This window comes from Mustela lutreola, chromosome 1, assembly GCF_030435805.1.
Source record: "Mustela lutreola isolate mMusLut2 chromosome 1, mMusLut2.pri, whole genome shotgun sequence".
Classification (NCBI taxonomy): Eukaryota; Metazoa; Chordata; class Mammalia; order Carnivora; family Mustelidae; genus Mustela; species Mustela lutreola.
This window is the reverse complement of record NC_081290.1, coordinates 12,413,760-12,421,403: the sequence shown is the minus strand read 5'-3', so window position 1 is coordinate 12,421,403 and position 7,644 is coordinate 12,413,760. Positions and strand designations below refer to the sequence as shown.

Sequence of the window (7,644 nt, the reverse complement as noted above, 5' to 3'; positions counted from 1 at the left end):
TGAGATGGACCTTTTTTTTTTTTTTTCAAAGATGTTTATTTGTTTATTTGACGGATCACAAGTAGGCAGAGAGAGAGAGAGAGAGAGAGGAGGAGGAGGAGGCAGGCTCCCTGCTGAGCAGAGAGTCCGATGCGGGACTTGATCCCAGGACCCCGGGATCATAACCTGAGCCAAAGGCAGAGGCTTTAGCCACTGAGCCACCCAGGTGCCCCTGAGATGGGCCTTTTACACTTGTACACAAGTAGCTTTCCATTATTCTTGAGCAGAGGCCTGACTATAGGGAAGTCCCCAGACAGAAAGGTCTGACATTGGGCTGAAGTGTTCCACTCAGTAACAGAAATTTGATTTACCAGGAAGTCTGCTCCACAGAGCTGAAGACAGTTTCTCTTAAATCTGAATTCAGTCTGCTCTCTACCTGAAAATTACTATTTCATTCCTGGAAGCTGTGTTTATAATCTTTATTCAAGAATTTGCTCCCAGGAGGGGAGGAGATGAAATTATATTATATGTGCACTTTGAACTCCTTGCCTTATCTTGAAGGCAAGATTAAAAGCAAACTGTATTGAATTTGGTGCAGTGGCATCTGAACTATAATGTAACCCTTTCCTATAAAGTGTTATTTGAGATGGAATTGGGCAAAGCACATGACTGTTTTAAGTAGTTTTGTTGAGCCTGATTCTGTTAGTGGAAAGAATGTGGGTTTTCCCTTGATAAGCATGGAATTCTCCCTCTCATGCTCTGTGTGTGTGGGGTGTGTGTGTGTGTGTGTGTGTGTGTGTGCATGTGTGTGTGTTGGCTCATGCTATGTAGAAGTCTGATGGTTGCTATGCAGGGGCTTGGAAATATAGTTGGACCATAGGTTCTAAGAGTAGTTACTTGTAACAGTAGCTGTTAGTCAAACATGTCAACTAGTGGCCCACAGTCCCACTGAGGCCCACAAAAATGTTTGGTTTGGCCATGGTAGTATCATTTTAAAAATAAAAGAATGAAGTGCCATACTGCTCGGAAGTAAAGTTTCACTTAAGAATGTTAATTTCAGACCTCTTGTAAAATCAGGTCCAGCAAACCTAGGTCTTTGTTCCCACAGGCCACCTTTGTTTCCAGCAGCTTCTCCCTTTCAATGGAGCACATTCTGGCCATTTCACCACCACTCTCACGTTGTCTGTTATTGGGTGACATTTTAGCCAAATGTCATGGCCACTTTTGTTATTGCCTGCAGCCTTCACACTGGCCCACTACCAGCCAGACCTCTTGACGTTCAACTTTGTAATTCTTATGCCTCCCAAACTTTGCAGGCTCTCAAGCTTCTTATGGCGAATTACCAAAACAGTGTCACCACTCAGGAGTTGGGCAGGCAATGCCAGTGGTCCTTAGAAACAGAGTAACAGGCTGATAAACCTCAGTAGCAGCAAAGGCAGCAAACATCCCGTCAGCCAGCTGGCTCGAAGGCTTCAGGGAGGAACCCGGCTGTAGCAGAACTCCAAGCCACAAGCAAGGCAATACCTTGCAAACTCCCCAAACAGGTGCCGATATCTGATAATCAGATAGAGCCTTTAAGCATCATTATCTAGACACAAAAATGAAACGTCACCTCAGTTTGTAGTGACAAGCTAAGGAAGCTGGAGACGTGGGTTGCACAAGTTCTGAGGGGTCATTTCAGGGGCACCCCTTCACCTTCTCATTTGTTCTCCACTGTGTTACTTGTATGGGAAAGCATGCTTTGCCTTCAAATAGAACAAAAATTAAGTGATTTTCCCTTGGAAACTGTAAGTGAGGAGGGGTAGGGACATGTTTCTTTAATGGCTATGGAGAAGCACTGATTTGGATGTGGCTAGCACCTTCTCAAAGGGAGCACATCTTAAACCTTATACTTTCCTCCATGGTCGCAAATGTTTAATTCATGTTTAATTAATTTCAGTAGGTGGATAATAGAATTGTATATAATTTGTATTTTAAAGAACTGACAATATGTAATTTGTGCTGTTGTATTTGCCTTTGGGACGACCTGCTATGCTGCAGATCAAGCCTGAGAACTTTGATAAAAGTTGAAATACCTGAGGTCAGATGGACTGTGGGAAGGGGGCAGGAATCTTCTTTTTGCAAGGAATCGTGTAAAAGAAAAGAGTCGAGCTCCAACTGAGCATCATTACCCAAGAAATAACTTTTTAATTCGCTGTAGTGATTTTAAGTACCTATACCATGTCCATGAATTATAAATTTTATATAATCTCTATATTATGTTATAAATGAAAGAGAAGAATGTGAAACAAATTCAGAGAAATAAGAATTTTTGTTGTTGGTGGTGGTGGTGGTGGGTTTTGTTTTGTTTTGTTTTGTTTTCTCGAGAAACAAGAGTTTTTATAAGTACAAACAGACAGGAAATAGCTGGATAATAGGGAGTCTCCATGTGCAACTTTGCAAAATATTGCCAAGTTGCTTCCCAATGTCGTTTACCAATTTACACGCCCATGACAGTATGTGGGCGTTCCTGTGTTAATCCATGGTTCTCGATCATTATATCTCAAGTACCACACAAAGTAGGACCATCAATGATGTTTGATGAATGAACAGATGAATGAGAATCAGGAATTTTTTTTTTTTTAAGGATCATTTTTAACCATGGGGACAGTCCAAAATATAGGTCCAGCACCAGCTCTTCCTGAAGGCATGTAAGAGGAGATGTAGTATTGCATGAGGGTCTGCTCAGAGAAGCAACGGAGAACACACTACATGGAAAGAATAGTGACAAAGAAGCAATCAAATCCCAAGTGAGAAAAATGTAACAGAAGATGGATAGGACAGGGCAGGGAGGCAGTCTTCCAGTAGGCAATACGCAGAGATCCAGGCAGCACTGACTATCTCAGTGAATTTTCAGCTACAGGGAACTCTAACTCTGAGGACAAGACCTCAGTTTCTGGAAAGGACTGTCAGAGAAACTATTGCCGTTATGGAGAAAAAGACAGTGGGAGGTACAGAGGACTTTATAAAGGATGGACATTGAGCGAAACCCCAGAGCTAGAATCAGAGTAAGTCTGGCAGACTGTTTGTGTCTTTAATCTCAGCTCTAGACACCCCGGCCCCGAGTGTTCATAGATATCGATGTATTTTTGGCTGTAGTTCAGGGTCCGTGGTGTCAGTTTGCAAACAGATTTCCTCCTTTTCTTCATTCCTTTTACCCTGCTGCTCTCCTCCGCACGGGCCACCACCGGGTTTCATTCTTCAAGTTGTATGGCCTTACAGGTTCTAGACACAGTCATTACTCTTGGTTGCCATCCTTTAATACCAAACTGTGACTTCCTGAGTTTAGCTCAATCTGCTGATGGTATTATTTCAAATTAATCTGCTAGTATCAAAAATTTTGCCCAGGCGCCTCAGTTGGTTTAGTGTCCAACTCTGGATTTCGGCTCAGGTCACGATTTCAGGGTTGTGAGATAGAACCTTAAGTCAGGCTCCGTGCTTAAGATTCTCTCTCTCCCTCTTCCTCTGTCCCTCCCCAACCTTTCTCTTGCTAAAAAAAAAAAGTTCAAAGGATGTGCAGTGAGGAACCATATCTAATAGATACATAAGTATTCAATAATGAAGGAAAAATGCTACTTATCTCTGAAAACACTGCTGATCAGTCTGAATCTGAGAGACTTAACTTCATCTCTCACATTGCAAAAAGATAAATATTTCAAGACAAAAGGGAGTACCTACTTTCTATAATGCCTGCATACAGTCCTCCTAGAAAGGAAAGTTGAGACATTTGGGGGGGATCTTTCTACTAAACTATAGCCAATAATAAATGTAAGGAAGAAATAAACAGTAAGGTTTGTAACATGTTTCTCTTTTTTTTGACTCCTGGTCTTAAACTTAATGAAAAGTTTTCCTTTGATTAGACCCCTCAGTTCAATATTTATTATTTGTATTTATTGTTTTGTTATTGGAAAATTATATGCAAGAGACTTTATGCTACAAGGTACCATAGAAAATGCAAAGATGAAAAATAAGCTGAAGCCATTCCTCATAAACTGGTACTTGAAAGTTGAGTTTCTATAAACTTTGCAGATCAGAGCGGCAGATTTTCCCTATATTAACACCCTTCATCTGGGGGAAAAATAAGCCTTAACGTACACCACTTGTGTGCTACAAGTAAGGAATGATTCTCCACAGAAGTGATACTGCATCTTCAGTGGAGACAATGAAAGGGCTTTATCCGGACTATGATGTGGAGAGTTCAGAAGTTAGATGTCATTTAAGAATCCAGGCAATTAGGAGCAGAAAAATAGAATTGACGGATTCCTATGGAAAAGCTGAGATCTTGCCATGCTTGCTTTTCGTAGAAAGAAATACATTTCCCGTATTTCTGTAAATGTCACTTGAGGGAAAAAAAGGGTTAGTATATAAGTCCCCTCAACCTCGGGGTTCATAGCCAACTGTTAGTTTTCCATTTCTGATATTAAGTTCCTCGTCCTGAAAACCACATATACGTTTATAGATTTTTGGCTGAGTAATAGAAGATTGAAAGAAAACCCTTCATCCTATTTTTAAAATTCCTTGATTCTAGGATTATTTTCTTTCCAAGCTCTTCTTTCTTTTTACATCAGATCAAGGCCAAATTCTTTCCACCTGGAGGCCCTTTTGAGCATCCTCATAATTCCAGGGAGTAGTTCCTGCCTATCCAAATCCCAGCATAAGGAAGAAGACACAGCCCATAATAACCCAACCCAGCTGTAGAAGTAGAAAGATCATCGGGTTAAGAGGGAAGACAGCGCTCTCTCCTGCAGATGGGCAGAGGCACGTTGCAAGGAGCCAGGGGTGTGGAGCGTGAACAAAGCACCACACCCACATACCAAAGCCAGAAAGTGTTCGCTCCTCCGCTCAGTGGCCTCTGCGCCAACATCTGCCATGACACCTATGTTTATGGCCATAGTAAGAGCACCATGTCAAAAGGATCGTTTCACTGTCACAATTCATTAAGGGCAGCCTTGTTAGAGAAAATTTAGGCTTAGGCTTCTTTTTTGTCAGCTTTATTGTATAAAATTCATCTTGCATAACTGAAAAGGATGGCATGTTTCACAAATTCATGTGTCATCTTGGCAAGGCTCATGCTAATCTCTGCATGGATCCAGTTTGTGTGTGTATGCTGTAGAAACAAGCACTGGGCTTGTTTGGATTTTTATTTGGGGTGTTGTATTTTTTCAGTAATGATTTTTGACATTCCTTCCATCTGAAAAATCATCAAATCCCAAATTAATAAACTGATATGCTTTTTGAGAAAAATATATTTTCACATCATTTTAATTTTTCTTTTACAATGAACAGAGTTTTTTTTTTTTTTTCTTAAAACTGTGTGCTGTTTTAATTATTGCATAATTACTATTTTTAAATTTCTGGCAATACTAGTTTTCTGTTCTAAGTCTCTTCTTCAAATATTTCTTGGCAATTACCATCTCTATATTCTTTCAGATGAAACTTTTAATTATTTCATCAAGTCCCCCCACCTTAGGAAAAAACCTCTAAATTTTTCTCTCACCAAAATATGTTCCAGATAATGTTGAGTTAAATATAAATATGCAAGCCAGCACCAGAAACGATTAGAAGGAAACATAATTGATTGTCCCTTATCTCTAGGCAGAGAAGAACTATCTAGGCATAAAAAGCAAAGGAAGAAACACAAGATAAAAAGATTGATGGAATAGATCCCACTATTTTTGGCCTTCTCCCCTTGGCTCCCTATTGTTGTCTAGCTGGGTAATCTTAGGCAAGATATTTATCCTTTCTGTGTCCTTTGTGTCCAGATCTATGTAGTTGAGAAATGAATTCACTCATGGTGAATTTATGGAACACCAACTATACGGAATATCAGGCAAGCATTTAAAAATATACGGAAGAAACATAGGGATAAAAAAAAAAAAACCACTTATGCAATCTTTAGAAATAGTATGGTATAATCATAAGAATAGGCTTTGACATTGGACAAACCTGGCTTGTTAATTCTGCTTTTGCCACTTTAGTAGATCTATGACTCAAATATGATGATAGCTGTTTAAAGGGTTGTTTTGAGTGTTAAAAATAATAGAGACTAAAGCACCAAAATTATAATTTCATTGTCCAAAACAGCAAGTCAATCATCCAAATTCGAATGCAGTCCAAAAAACACCATTCATGTCCCTAACTCAATCAGTTCCTCCCAGATTAATCATCAGTCCTTGTTTAATTTCTCCCCAAAATGAGGATACTAGTAACCTGGTATCACTAGTAAGGATACTAGTAAACTAGTATCACATTCTACTCCTAAAAACATGCAAACCAGGTAAGAAAGCAATTTACCAAGAAGGAGAATCCTTGCAATGTATATGACCAAGTGTTAACACCTTTTATATTAAAAAAGACTCCTAAAAATTGAAAGAAAAGATGAGCATGTTCAACTGAAAAAAAAAAAAAAAAAGTAATTAGCAATTCATTGAAGATATACAAAAGATGGAGAGAAAGATTTTAGTTTCATTTGTAATTTAAAAATGCAAATTTGGGACACCTGGATGGGTCAGTCCTTTAAGGGGCTGCCTTCATCTCAAATCCTGGGATTAAGTCTGCTTTTCCCTCTCCTTCTGCTCTTGCCCATACTGGTGCTCTCATGTTTGCTTTCTCTCAAATAAGTAAATAGAATCTTTAGGAAAAAAATGCAAATTAAAATAAGAATATACTATTGTTTACCAATCAGCATCAGGTATTAAGAAGACTGATAATACTCAGTGTTGCAGACAGTGAAGGTATACCAGTGACTGTTGGTGAGTTTATAAATTGGTACAACTTTTTGGGGAGGCAATTTGAGAATATATTAAAAAATCTATCTTAAAAACTTAAATTATCTTAGCCATACCACTTATAGGAATTTGACCCAAAAGTATCAGAGAGAAACATAAATATTTATATACATGAATGTTCATTAGAACATTATTTTGTAATAACATTAAAAAATAACCTAAATTTCTGTCACTTGGGTGAATGGTTAGATAAATACATAATTTCCATTTGTTTGACTATAACACCACTACTAAAAATCGTGACCTTGAGGGTCATTTAAAGAGTGAAGATATTCTTGTAACTAGGCCTTAGATGGAATAGAAAGAATATAAACTAGATTTCTTACACTATTCCAGTCCTGAAAATTGAACCACTTGACTACACACACAAACACACACCGAAAACAAACAAACAAAAAAAACAAACACAATTAAGTAATGTACATGAAGTTTGGATTTTTTTTCACTTCTTTTTGATTATCAGTATTGTCTAAATTTTCTGCAGTGAGAAGTTATTTACAATTTAAAGGTTAAGAACAAACACAGTTTCTTTTTCTTTCAAAAAACGGTTATTTCATACAAGTTATTTTTTCTTCTTTCTAATTTAATTCATTTTAATTATTTTTTCCACATGTTTATAATCAATCAATAGATAAATAAGTAATAATTATTTTATTTCTAAAAAGAACTTGGTGATTAAACAGTCCATTTTTATAGCCTGAGAGCTACAGTGTATATAAAGATGGATTTTAGGACATGAGCATCATAAAAGGACTTAATAACGAATCAACAAATGCAAAAATACTTTATCAGCAATATAGATGGATGATCTGGTTCCTGCTGTCTAAGATTTTGTTTA

At 37.9% G+C, this 7,644-nt stretch overlaps 1 non-coding gene across 1 annotated transcript; it reads right to left on the bottom strand.

The window, feature by feature from the left end:
• Positions 1-5,039: 5,039 nt before the first annotated feature.
• Positions 5,040-5,141, bottom strand: LOC131822986 (U6 spliceosomal RNA). Its single transcript, XR_009350438.1, has one exon. It is a non-coding gene; the product is annotated as a U6 spliceosomal RNA (small nuclear RNA).
• Between the last annotated feature and the right edge of the window lie 2,503 nt (positions 5,142-7,644).